Here is a 12,763-nt window from a genome sequence, read left to right as displayed (position 1 = left end):
ACGATCAGTTATTTTATAACCAAGGTAGAAGCAAGCTATGTAAATTGCCCTAAGTGTCTAACTGCACACATCTTTAAAACAACTGAAACAACAAACTTCATGTTTCTTCTTTCATGAAGGAAGATAATATTTTATTGATTTTATCTGGTTCTTTTATGAGGTCTGTAAGATATATTGATGAAGTAGATTTATTACATTTTTCAAAGTGGAAATCAATGTGACAAAAATGGGCGTATTTCTTCTTTTGAAAAGCTTCTATTCATATCTTTTGCCCACTTTTTAAAGGGTCTGTTTGATATTTCCTTGCTGATTTGTTTGAGTTCTTTCTAGATTCTGGTTATTAGCCCTTTATCAGATGCATAGCATGTGCATATTTTCTCCCATTCTATAGGTTGTCTATTTGCTCTGTTGATTGTTTCCTTGGCTGTGTAGAAGCCTTTTAATTTAATCAAGTCCCTTTTGTTATTGCTGCAATTGCCCTTTCTAATGGCCAACAAACATATGAAAAAATACTCAATGTCACTAATCATCAGGGAAATGTCAGTCAAAACCACAATGAGATATCACCTAACCCCAGTGAGAATGGCTTTAATCAGAAAGTCTCAAAACAATAGATGCTGGTATAGATATGAAGAGAAAGGAATACTTATACACTGTTGGTGGGACTGCAAATTAGTACAACCTCTATGGAAAATAGTATCGATATTCCTCAAAGAACTAAAAATAGACCTACCATTTGATCTAGCAGTCCCACTACTGGGTATTTACCCAAAGGAAAAAAAAAGTCATTTTATCAAAAAGAAACTTGCACATAGAATGTTTATTGCATCACAATTCACAAGAGCAAAGTTTTGGAATCAACCCAAGTGCCCATTAACTTATGAGTGGATTAATAAATTATGATATGTGTATACCATGGAGTACTACTCAGTCATGAAAAATGAATTGATGCCTTTTGCAACAATCTGGATGGAACTGGATAGCATCCTCCTAATTGAAGTATTACAAGAATGGAAAAACAAGCACCACATGCACTCACTATTAAATTAGAACTAGCCAATCTGTACTCATGTGCCCAGATGGAGGTAAAACTCACTGTAAATCATGCAGGTGGGACGAGGAAGGAGGGGGTGAGTGAAAACATACCAGCAGGTACAACGTACACTATCTGGGTGATGGCATACTTACAACTTTGACTCAAGCAGTACAAAAGCAATCCATGAAACCAAAACATTTATACCCCCATAATATTCTGAAATAACAAAAAAGGAAAAACAAACAAACAAAAACAAAGAACAAGTTATCCAAAAACAAAACAAAAAAATGGGCATATTTCTTGTGGCCAGTTACATTGAGTTGAAAAATTTAAGATCTATTGTTTATCATGTTTTATTTCTACAGTTAGAGAAAAATCATTATAAAGTTTTTTCTCATAGGAAAATAGAGCATTTTTTTTTTAAATAGAGATGGAGTCTCACTCTTGCCTAGGCTGGTCTCAAACTCCTGGCCTCAAGAGATCCTCCCGCCTTAGCCTCCCAGAGTGCTAGGATTACAGGCACAAGCCACCCCACCCAGCCTGAAAATAGAACATTTTTGTGCCTTTTACTTCAATGAGAGCAAAAATACAGATAATCTAGGCAGAGTTCTTATTTAATTATTATTTCTATGAAAATTTAGTAGTGGCTGCTGTCCTTCATAGCAACAATTTTGAAATCAACACTGAAATTAAATAAATAATCTAAAGGCTTAAGAACAACCCAAAAAAGCAAAGATGTCAGATTTTTCTGAGTATCTCCTAGCCAGATATCTATAACTGCTGTTTTTTAAGTGAGCATTACCATTTTGTAAAATTTTTCAGTAGGGCAATTTAATTCAGTACATTCTTACCAGAATGGCTTAATGTAACAAGACAAATAATATAAAATGCTTTAAGCTTTGAGATGCCATTTTTATCTATTTCAAACCAAAATTTCTATCTCTTTCAATCAATGCAATTTGTCAATCAAGCAAAGCTTTTTTGAGTGAACATTTACTGCTGTTTTCTGAAATGCATTAGCAAATTTGAAAGTTACTATTACTAAAAGTTTCTAATAATGTATATGCAATGTTCCTTTAATATCCATTTAATATGAGTATACTTAAGAGTGTATATCTCAAAATTTTAGCACTAATGACTAGCAGGAAAATACTTTCTGACATTTAATTACCAGGGTTGAGTCTTCTTGCACCGTTTATCTAACTGTTAGATTATTGTTCTGAGCAGTAACGACAAAAATACATACTAGGTGATGGATGAAAATTAAATGTAGCTCAGACAGGTACGTTCAGTAAGAAAAATGCATTCAGTAATAGGCGAGAAAACATTAGACTATTTTGGGGGGTAAAGAGCATGAATGAGCTTGTCATTCACTGCCTTATAAATGACGACTAGAATCATTTAGCTCTTGGTACGAATGTATTCCAGAAAGTGTATTTTGATATTAAAGTCATTTCTTCTTGTCAGATAAGTACTGATTCTTAGAAGTTGCTATTAGATGCCATTTCCCTTTTCTATTATTATTAAATATAAGCTATAAAAATATGCTCAGATTTATCAAATTTATCTGAAATATTCATTTTTATTACATTTATTTTCTGTGATTTTGAAAATAAAGTTTATGCAAAACAGGCTCTAGGAATTACATTGGAGATGTAAGCATTCTTCACAATTTGGTGCTTTCATAGCACTGTTTTTACTTATTACCTCCTTATTCTACTCCCCCTGAATTGTTTGGGTTTAGTCAATAAATATAAACTGTGTGGGGCTTTGTGCTGGTACAGGGGTATAATGTTAAGCAAAAACAGACACAATCATTTCTGGAAATTATTGTCTAGCAGCTTATTTTCTAGAGCTATGCTGTTCAGTAGTCAGTAGCCACATGTGGCTATTTAAATTTTAATTAAAATTAATATTAGAAATTCAGTTTTTTTGGTTGCATTAGCCACACTTCAATTGCTCAATAGCCATGTGGCTACTGGCTATCATATTAGATAGCACATGTGGAAAACATTTTTATTATCACAGAATGTTTTATTAGACAAGGCTATTCTAGAGATCAAGAATGCAGTCTCTGGAACCAGACTGCCCAAATTCAAAGCCCGATCAACCACAGTAACTATATGACCTCAGAGGATGTCCCTGAATCTCTATACCATTCAGTTTGCTCACCTAAAAAATACATGCATAATGAGTGAGATGTGCACCATATGGGGGATGGCCATGTTGGAGACTCAGACTTGTGTGGGGCGGGAGGGCACTTATTGAAACCTTAAAATCTGTACCCCCATAATATGCCGAAATAAACAAAAAAGAATTAAATGAGGTGATCCACACACAAAGTTTCATACAGCAGTCAACACATTCAGAGTAAGCACTCAATAAATGCTGGCTATTATTATTATTGATGGTGGAGTATATAGGCATTAATAAAGTCATGACACAGATGAAGACAACATTACAGCTGTAACAGATGCTCTGAAGGAAAGGTTCACTGTACTAAGAGGCTGTACAACATGTGAACCAGTTACTTTCTGTGGAGTAACTCAGTAAGATGAGATCTAAGAAATAGGAGTTGGCTGGGTGGAACAGGGTAAGATTTTCCCTTCCCTTTGTAAAGGTGTCTTCAAATTTAATTTGCTTAGGTTTAAGAAAAAAAAAATATTTCTCCACTTAGAAGTTAAACTCTTAAGTCAAAAATGAATTAGTAAGGTACCCTTTCCTTAATCTAGTAGAGAAGTACCCATTGGTCAGAGTGTTTTCAGCTTCAAATGACAAAGAGGGATGTATCTAGTTGAGAAATAAGAAGGGGAGAGGGATTAGAAAATCCTTTCCTTTAATAAATAATCACTCAGCAGGAAATTTTGGAAATTAGAAATCAGGGGGCCATTTTAACTCCTAGGGAGACTCTAGATATAATGCTGAAATAATTGAGGTACAGAAAAAATTAGAGTTTTATAGGATAAAGCTCCTGACTTCCTAAATTTTCACCTTATCTATCAAAAACTGTTGAAGTTGTGAAAGTGGATCTGTGTTCTAACATTAAAATAAATAACTATATCTATCTGTGGAAACAAATAGCTACATATGGGCAACATTATAATAAAGTTTTTAATATATGATCAGGAGAGCTTTGCAAATCAATGGAGAAAAGATTATTCTATAAATAATGGAATGACTAGATAGCAATTCGGGGTAAATAATTTTATATAGGACAATATTATATATAAAAACAAATTCCACATGGAAAATGTTAAATATTAAAAATAAATCAAAACAAATATAATTAAATATTTATCAAAATTCTAGAAGGGAGATATCTTTTTTAGCTTAGCAGTGATGCAATATATCTCAAAGAAAAAATTAGAGCTTCTATGGATAAACAAAATTAGCAAAATAAAAAGTCACAGATGGAGACTAGAAAAATATTTTCAGCATATTTGATTGCTTTATTAGATTAAGAACATATAAAAATAAGAAAAGCACTTATTTTCCCATAAATAAATCAGCAAATGATGAATAAACAATTCACTAAATAATACAGCTATTAAAATAAGAGAGGAAGTCATTCAACCTGTAAATAATTAAAACTTATATGATCTGCACCTCTTGTCACTCACAAAAACCAACTCATGATGGATAACAGACTTAAACCTCAGGTATGAAACCATAAGTTCTAGAAGAAAATGTTGGAAAAACTCTCGTAGACATAAGCCTAGGCAAAGAATTTATGAAGAAGACCCCAAAAGCAATCACAGCAACAACAAAAATAAATAAATGGGACCTGATCAAATTAAAAAGCTTCTGCACAGCCAAGGAAATAATCATTAGAGTGAATAGACAACCTACAGAGTGGGAGAAAATATTTGCATGCTATACATCCAACAAAGGACTGATAACTAGAATCTATAACGAACTCTAGCAAATCAGCAAGAAAAAAATCAAGCAACTCCATCAAAAACTGGGCAAAAGACATGAATAGAAATTTTCAAAAAAAACATAGGCTAATAGCCAATAAACATGAAAAAATGCTCAACATCTCTAATCATCAGAGAAATGCAAATTAAAACCATGATGAGACGCCACTTAACTCCAGTGAGAATATGGCTTTTAACAAAAGCCTAGAACAACAAATGGTGTGGATGTAGAAAGATAGAAACACTTATACACTGCTGGTGGGAGTGCAAACTATTGCAAAGTCTATGGAAAGTAGTATGGACATACCTCAAAGAACTATTAATAAAAGTAGAACTACCATTTGAGCCAGCAATCCCACTATTGGGTATTTACCCAAAGGAAAAAAAAGTCATTTTGTCAAAAAGAAACTTGCACTCAAATGTTTATAGCAGCACAATTCACAATTGCAAAGATGCGGAAACAAACCCAGTGCCCATCAATAGTGAGTGTATTGATCTAGTTTTTCTTTTATTTCAGCATATTATGGGGGTACAAATGTTTAGGTTACATGTGTTTCCCTTCCCCCACCTTCCCCCCAGAGTCAGAGCTTCAAGCGTGTCCATACCCCAGATAGTTCACATCGCACTCATTATATATGTATATACCCATCCCCTCCTCCCCACTCCCATCTGCCCAACGCCTGATAAATGTTATTCCTATATGTCCACGTAAGTGTTGATCAGTGAAACCAATTTGCTGGTGAGTACTTGTGGTGCTCATTTTTCCATTCTTGGAATACTTCATTAGTAGAATGGATTCCAGCTCTATCCAGGAAAATACAAGAGGTGCTATATCACCATTGTTTCTCTTACGTATACCATGAAGTACTATGCAGCTAATTTAGTTTTTTTAAAAACAAAATTTATATTTGCTTTGATTGAAACATACATATATATTTAAATTTAAAAAAACTTAGATGTAAACTAAAATTATAAATGATTATTTTTACATTCCATAGGTTTAAAAACTTCCACAACTTCTAATGCTGGCAGAGATGTACTGGAATTGTTATTCTTAGGCTCACTGTTAATGTCATTGAAATATTCATATCAACAGCGATGCACATACAAACTTCCCCCCCCCCACACACACGAATATCTTTTTCACTTTAATCCCAGGTCTGAGAACCTAACCTAAGTAAAAAACTATAAAATTCAATTATTATATGATATATTATACTTTTATAATATATTAAATAGGCTATATAATATCATGTTGCAGTTACGTATATAAATGTTATTCAGCCATCAAAGTAATAGCAATGTTTATAACAAAAGTTAAGATAAAATTATGACATATAATTACATTTCACTTTGACTACCATAGGACTGAAAATAAAGGAAGATGGACTCTACTATAACATAATAAAATATTTATAATGGGATAAAAATATAAATATTACTGAAAATTAAAAGTTGACTGTCTTATAACCTTCATTTTCATAGTTAAGTATGAAGAGTGATAGTGACTTCTTTATCAATCAAATAGCCAGAAATAGGAAGGTCTTAGGGAAACTTATTTTACTATGTTACTATGTAAGAGTAATTACTTTTTATAATTAGTTTTGATAACAAGTACATATTATTTCTGGTAGTTAGACTAAATTTCAGTGAGTGCTTTTAGTTTTTATCAAGGCAAGACTTACTACAATGAAATTCACAGTTAAGTGCATAATTTGATGAGATTGATAAATCAAAATACAGAATATATGCAACACTTTAGAGAGTACCTTGTGTCCTCTTTCAGGTAATACATACTTCCAATAGGCAACCTTAATTTTATTTCTTCATAATATAATTTTAAAATTTCATATAATTGGAATCACATAGTATGTATTCTTTTATGTCTTCTATTGAATTGACCATTTTATTGTTATGTAATATCCCTCCTTATCTCTGGCAAGGCTTCTTGAATTGAAATCAATTTTATCTGATATTAGCCACACAGTACATTGTTTTGATCCGTCTACTTTCATACTATCTATGGTTTTATACTTAAAGTGCATTTCTAATAGATGATATATAGTTAGTTCTTTTTATCCAGTATGATAATCTCTCTCTTCTAATTGAAGTATTTATTTAGTCTATTTACATTTTTTGTAATTTTTGACATGGATGGATTTAGGGCTGCCATTTTGCCACTTGTTTTCTATTTGTCCCATCTATATTTTATGCCCCTATTCATCTATTTCTGCCTTGTTTTTATTTAATAACATTTCTTATTTTATTCTATTTCAATTGTTCTTTTGGATTTTAAACTATAACTCTTTATAGTATTATTCTATTTATTGTCCTAGGGATTACAATATATGTTATTAGCTTATTATGATTAGATTTAATATTATACTATTCATATAAAATGTAAGAATTTTGCAATAGTATAATTTTCAGCCTTTATGCTACAGTAATCATATTTTTTACAACTCTATACAGTATAAATTTCACAATTCCATGTTACTATTTTTGCTTTAATCAGTTTTATATCTTTTAAGGAAATTAAGAGAAAAATGGCATATTTCATATTTATCCACATACAGTAGTCCCCCTTATCTGCAGGGGACATGCTCCAAGACCTCAAGTAGATGCCTGAAATTGCAACAGTACTGAACCTATATATACTATGTTTTCTCCTATGCATACATACCTATCATAAAGTTTAATTTATAAATTAGGTATGGTGAGAGATTAACAACAATAATAAAAAGTAACAATATACTGTAATAAAACATGTGAGTGCTCTCTCTCTCTCTCTCTCTCTCACACACACACACACAATATCTTATTGTACCACACTCACCTATTTTTGGACCACAGTTGACCACAGGTAACTGAAACCTCAGAAAGTGAAACTGCAGCTAAGGAGGAACTATTGTTTTTACCATTTCTGGTTCTTTTCATTTCTTCCTGCATATTGGATTCTCCATCTGGTGTCATTTCCCTTCAATTTGAGTAACTTCCTTTAGTATTTTCCATATTGCAGGCCTGATGGTAACATACTCTCTCATTTATCAGAAAGTGTCTTTATTTTTGAATGATATTTTTACTGCATGTGAAATTCAGGATTGACAGATTTGTTCCAAGCACTTTATTTTTTTTTCTTCCTTTTGTTTCATCATATTATGGGGGTACAAATATTGTTACAGTTACAAATATTGCCCCTGTCCCCCCTCTATCCCCCCAATGTGCCATAGATTCAATATTCTATTGTTTTCTAGTTTCCATTGTTTCTGTTTCAGCTATCATTTGTATTTTTCTTTTCTTGTATGCAATATGTCTTTTCTACCTCTCTGTCTCCTTTGACAATTTTCTGTGCTTGGTTTTTACCAGATTAACTATGATGCAGTTAGATCTCATGTTTTTTGTCTTTATCTTCTTGGTGTTTGCTGAGATTTTTGGATATCTAAGTTGATGTTATTTCACAAAAACTTGAGAAAAGTTGAGCCATTGTTTCGTTAAATATTTTGTCTGTCACATTTTCTCTCTCCCAGTTTTCTGGGACTTCAATTACACATGTGTTTAGATTGTTTAATTATCCTATAGGTCACCAAAGCTCTATTTTTTACTTCAGTCTTTTTCTCTTTGTTTCATAAATTGGGTAATTTCTATTGCTTTGTCTTCAATTTTACTGACTCTTACTTCTGCCACCTCTAATCTGCTGTTGGGTCCATCCAGTGTATTTTTTTTTTCTTTTTGGATATTACATTTTTCTGTTCCAGAATTTCCACTTACTTCTTTTTATAGTTAAATCTCTCTCCTGAGATTTGCTGTATGTTCATTCATCGTGATCATCTTTTTATATATTTAAAATAGATACTTTCCAGTCTTTACTTACTCATTAAAACATCTGGATTATCTTTGAGTCACCTTCTATTCACCACTTTTTATCTTGATTAGAAGCTATATTTTTGTTTTTCTTCACATGTCTATTCATTTTTATACTATATTGGATATCATGGATGATATGTTCAATAGACCCTAAGTCCACGTGGCTTCCTCTATAAATTACTGGCCAACCACCTTACACTTATGGGAGCTTGGCTTTACCCTTTTGAGGTGGGTCTATTTCATATTTACCTTTAATTTTAGGGTGAATCTCTTAATCCTTAGATATTACTTTATTCCTAATCATGGCCCTTTTTAGCTTTCAATGGAAAGCTTGAATTATTTGATTGTTTTTCTTTTATTTTTTAGTTGACACACAGTAATTATACATATTTATGGGGTACAGAGTGATACTTTGATCAATGTATATCATATGTAAAGATCAATTTGGGATAGTTAGGATATTCATCACCTCAAACATTTACCATTTCTTTGTGTTGGGAACATTCAAAATCCTCTCTTCTAGCTTTTGAACATACTTGACTATTGTGCATAGTGCTGTAATAAACATGAGGATACAACTATCTCTTCAATATATTAATTTTCTTTTCTTTGCATAAATACTCAGTAAGAAGGCTGCTGGATTATATGGTAGTTCTATTTTTAGTTTTTAAAGAAACTTCCAATACAGTTTTCCATAATGCCTGTACTAATTTACATCCCACCAACAGTGTATAAGAGTTCCCTTTTCTCCACATCTGTGCCAGCATTTGCCGTTTTTTGTCTTTTTGATAATAGCCATTCTAACTGGGGTAAGGTGATATCTCATTATGGTTTTGATTTTCATTTCTCTGATGATTAGTGATAAGCATTTTTTAAATATATTTGTTGGCTATTTTTATGTCTTCTTTTGAGAAATATCTATTCAGATCCTTTGCCCATTTTTTAACTGGATTATTTGGGGGTTTTGCTGTTGAGTTCTTTGAGTTCTTTGTATATTCTGGATATTAGTCTCTTGTCAAATGAATAGTTTGCAAATATTTCTCCCATTCAATAGATTACCTTTTCATGCTGTTGTTTCCTTTACTGTGAAGAAGCTTTTTGGTTTGATATAGCCCCATTTGTTCACTTTTGTTTTTGTTGCCTGTGCTTTTGTTGTCTTACCCATAAAATCTGTACCTAAACCAGTATTCTGAAGAATTTCGCCTATGTTTTCTTTTAGTAGTTTTGTAGTTTTGGGTCTTTTAAGCCTTTAATCCACTTTGAGTTGATTTTTATATATGGTGAAAGATAAGGGTCTAGGGAAAACTTGAATTGTTTGTCAATCCTTTCTAACTTGGAAGGATTTTAAATGCTGCTCTATACAGTAAACAGCATCTGAAATCTTTGCCCAGATCTTTCAACCTTTCAACAGTGGCTCTCTGACTATCTCTTTTGAGTCTCTTCTTTAATTCAAGGATCCACCAAGGATTTGAGGGAAGTTTATGTGCTGATTCACTCCCTCTTTTGTAGCTATTTCCCCCTTAATTTCCAGACACTCTGATAGCCCTCAAGCTGTCCACTGACAGCTCAGGCCTGTAAGATTTTGGCATTCTGCTTGAGTTATGGTTATCTCAAGCTGCACAGAACAGGGAGTGCCCTATTCCTAAGGGGAATACCAAGTGAAAAATGAATCTCACACAGTGCATTTTCCTTTTTTCAAAGATTGAAACTACTTCAGTGTCTGCCTAATAATATTCCTCCATTGCTTTCAATTGTTATTTTTATATTTTGTCCAAACTTTATAGGTGTTATCTCTAGGAGGGTTAGTCTTAAGAATCTATGCCATTACTAAAACTGGAACTCCAATGGGATATTTTATTAATCATTCATGTATAAACTATTCTTTCATAATTAAGGAGCTGTCATGGATATAATTTGTAAAGCATTTATCCTTTTATAGCAGAACATATTGATATGGAGTAAGAAAAACACTCCAGGAAGATTTTTGGAAAAGAAACAGTCCCTTCCTAAAACATACTTACAGGAACAATACTAATGACTTCTTCCACATAGGCTTCTAATGATAATTGTACATAACTAATGGTAGAAGGCTCCAGAAATTCCCTATCCCTATTTCTGCTCAAAAACCATACAGGGCTGGATACATTGGCTCACACCTGTAATCCCAGCACTTTAGGACACTAAGGTAAGAGTATCACTTGAGGCCAGGAATTTGAGACCAGCCTGAGCAACATAGTGAGACCCCTATCTCTACAAAAGAGTAAACAAAAAATTATCCAGGTGTAATGACACACACCTGTAGTCCCAGCTACTCAGGAGACTGAGGCAGGAGGATTGCTTGAGCCCAGATGTTTGAGGTTGCAGCAAGCTATGATGATGTTCCTGTAGTCTAGCCCAGGCAAAAGAGTGAGACCCTGTCTCAAAAAAAAAAAAAAAAAAAAAAAAAAAAAACAGATCCATACAGGAACTGATACACTTATCATTTCATTAGTCTAATGAATTAGGAAAAATCGTGTAATCAGGTTATGGTCAGAAAACCTATGCCTCTGAGCATGATGACACAGCTTTAAAATGCTACTAAGGTCCAAGTGATGGAGGAGTCTCTCACTGCCAGAATAAGAACTCTGCTTAATAGTAATTTAGAAAGGATAAGGATTAGGTTAAATCAATACTATTCTTCTTGGGTATATACTGGCTTTTCCCCTCATTTGGTGTGCTTCAACAAAAGCTAGAGTATCAAAATCCTTTTTTTTTTTTTTTTTTTTTTGCAAGTTTCATCTTATGGAAACAAAGACACCTGATTTTATCACATTAAAGTGTAATACATTTCAATCATCAAAAGTCAATTATCTGAGAGAAACTATAGAATAGAGGGTGAATTTTAGAGTCAGACTAGCCTGAGTTTTAATCCTAGCTCTACCATTTATTAGCTGTGTGATTTTTGGACGTGATATTTAAGCTTTCTGATCTTCAATTTCTGAATATAAAATGCGGAACTATGAATAGTGAACCCACTGGGAATACTGTGAGGTTGAAATTAGATAATGTATTTAAAATGCCTGGCAAAGTGTCTGACACAGAGTACACACTCAAGAAGTATAAGGATGGTATCATCATTATAATTATAGTTATGGCATTAACATTATTAATAGTAGTAGTTAGCTGGTTGAAAAACATTAATAGTGCAAGGAATCAATGAATAAGATGTGAAATTTTTTCTTCTTTGTATTATACTATCTTGTTTTGCTGTTTTATTATGAAAACTAATTATGCATATCTAGCCCTTACCTTCTTATCTCTCCTATTTCATCTCTATACTGATTTCTTCTCCAACTTAAAATTCTTACCCAGATCTTTTTTTCAGTTTCTTAACTACACAAAACTCTTCCTATTTCAAAGCCCCTCCTCATGCTGTTCCCTGTGCTTTTGGCCTACCTTTTCCAGCAGCTGTGTTCAGGTCTTGGTTTAACCACTTCAGTACGGTGCTCACCGGCCGCGAACCCTTGCCCACAGCCGGCACTCATAGTCCGCAGGGTAGTTTGTGCTGTGCATTGACGACGAATCCGTTTTGCTCTTGTGTGATGAGGAAAGCTTTAAAGCACTGAAAGGTTGTTTTACTTTACAGGCAGCTTTACTTGTAATATAAATCAGAATAGGTAACATGTACATATATGTTTTCGTGACGTTATTTTTAAATGTTCACAATTTTATTTTGATAAATGAAAAATGAGAAAAGTCATATCACGGCTGTCAGCTAAAGTCACTGTGTGCGTTCACCGGTGGCTATCGACTATAGTCGACGCTCGTACTAAAGTGGTCAAATATCAACTCTACAGAGAAGTCTACTCTGGCCAGTCTTTTATTAATCTCATAACACCACTTAGTTTATTTGTCTTAGTCAAGTTGAGCTGCTGTAACAGAATACTGTAGATTAGGAGGTTTAAAC

The 12,763-nt window shown here is 33.1% G+C and overlaps 1 protein-coding gene across 3 annotated transcripts in view; it reads left to right on the top strand.

Annotated features, from left to right (window-relative positions):
- NELL2 (neural EGFL like 2) overlaps positions 1-12,763 on the top strand; it is a 346,799-nt gene that overhangs the window by 332,562 nt on the left and 1,474 nt on the right. The gene's annotated exons all lie outside the window — the stretch shown is intronic.

The sequence above is a fragment of the Microcebus murinus genome, chromosome 10 (assembly GCF_040939455.1).
Source record: "Microcebus murinus isolate Inina chromosome 10, M.murinus_Inina_mat1.0, whole genome shotgun sequence".
Lineage (NCBI taxonomy): Eukaryota > Metazoa > Chordata > Mammalia > Primates > Cheirogaleidae > Microcebus > Microcebus murinus.
The sequence above is the reverse complement of the archived record's forward strand: the minus strand, read 5'-3'. Positions and strand labels throughout refer to the sequence as shown.